Source organism: Drosophila teissieri, chromosome 3R (genome assembly GCF_016746235.2).
Source record: "Drosophila teissieri strain GT53w chromosome 3R, Prin_Dtei_1.1, whole genome shotgun sequence".
Lineage (NCBI taxonomy): Eukaryota > Metazoa > Arthropoda > Insecta > Diptera > Drosophilidae > Drosophila > Drosophila teissieri.
In genome coordinates, this window is record NC_053032.1 from 19946676 (window position 1) to 19948367 (window position 1692).

Genomic DNA, 1692 nt, shown 5'->3' on the forward strand with positions numbered 1-1692 from the left:
GAAAACCCCCTTCTTCATCTCGTGGCCTTTATTAGATGTCACGTGTTTGTTGTTGCATCCGTAGTTTTGTGGCTTTGCGGTCGGGTGATAAATTTCATTGTCTTCGCTAGTGCTGCTGTCGCTGATGCTGCTGCTGCTGATGCTTCTGCTATATGATCCCCGTTTTTTCCCCATTCATCTGCGTCCTTCAAGCCATATCAGCAGGAGCTATCCGAGTGAGCGACTTGAGGCCCTCGCCACGGCATCATCAGCAGGTCAGGATTTGGCACGGTGCACAGTGAAAAAATTCCTTGAAACTGCGCACCAATCTGCATAACACAGAAAACATACACAACAATAAATAATAGTTAAATGAAAAAGATATCAAAAGAGATATAGATAACGAATCGTTGCTATTACCATATTTAAACAATAAAACGCAGAGCTTGTTAAACTCAATGCTTTTAACATTAGAATATAGCTATATTTTTCTAAGACTCTCATTATGTTAAATATCTAAACCCATCACTGGTTTCTTCCTGTGTACAGTTTCAGTCATGTGTGCCATCGGTTGATCTAACAAATGACACAAAACTGCCAAACCAAATCACTATGAATGTCGCTTGAGTTTCGTCATTCGGACCAAAGTTGTTCCCCCCCTTCCCCGCCACCAAACTCTATGAGGCATCATTGGGGATACCTCAACCCCCACCCCCCAGTTTCCAGCCCCCTCTGTCCCGCTTGGGGCTAACGAATTTTGACAGGTGCCATTATTAGTTCAGCACTCTGGCATTTTTTTGCGGTGGCTCCGCTCTGGTTTTTGTGTGTGTTTTTTCTCTTTTTTTCGGTTACCTGTTTTCGGTTAGGCTTGGCTTTGTTTTTGCGCCGTGCGTTCTAGAGTTGAGTTTTATGGCCATAAGAGTTTTACTCCTCAGATGGATGACAGCAATAAAAGTGCCCACAGACACGGGGACCTTGATGCGGCCGTACCGTTTTATCACACGAACACACATTGCTCATACGCAACGGTGGCCACAGGCTTCCGCTTTCCGCTTTTCGCTGGCCTCACTGGGTGCACTAATTAAACTTGCGCTCGCCTCTTATTATGGCAGCATTGCATGGCATCGGTTAATGTGAGTTACACGACACGGCACTTGCCGCACACCTTTCCACCTTCGTCCACCTTCTCCACCTTCGTCCTTCGTCCACCTTTCACCCCTCGGGGGGATGGGCAGCTGTTTTTATGTGGTGAAACTGCTCTGCGGCGAGGGCGTTAAGCATTTATGTGCGCGCGTCTAATTAAAATAAGTTCGCATGGCAATGGCACTTCAAAGTCTAAATTGTCCTTATGGCTTACTTCGCTCCAGCTGCGCAGGACCCAAGGCGCTGCGGACCATTCACCGTGCGACGGTCACCGCCGTCAGATATATACATATATATATGTAATTATAATATTTTTTATTAGCTCATCTGATATGGCGGCAAATGGGGAAATAACATAAATTGCACCGCCGTTCCCTCTGCGTGTGTCCTTCGGGTTGAGGGGCTTTGATTTGCCCAGGGTCGATAAAAAGAGCAGCTCTGAAAAATGGACGAGTGCACGCCGTTCTTCCAATTCTCTTATACAAATTATTTGTTACTAAATATCACCAGCTTAACATATTGATACCGAGATATTTTTTAAAATTTATAAATTAATTATATAATTATAAA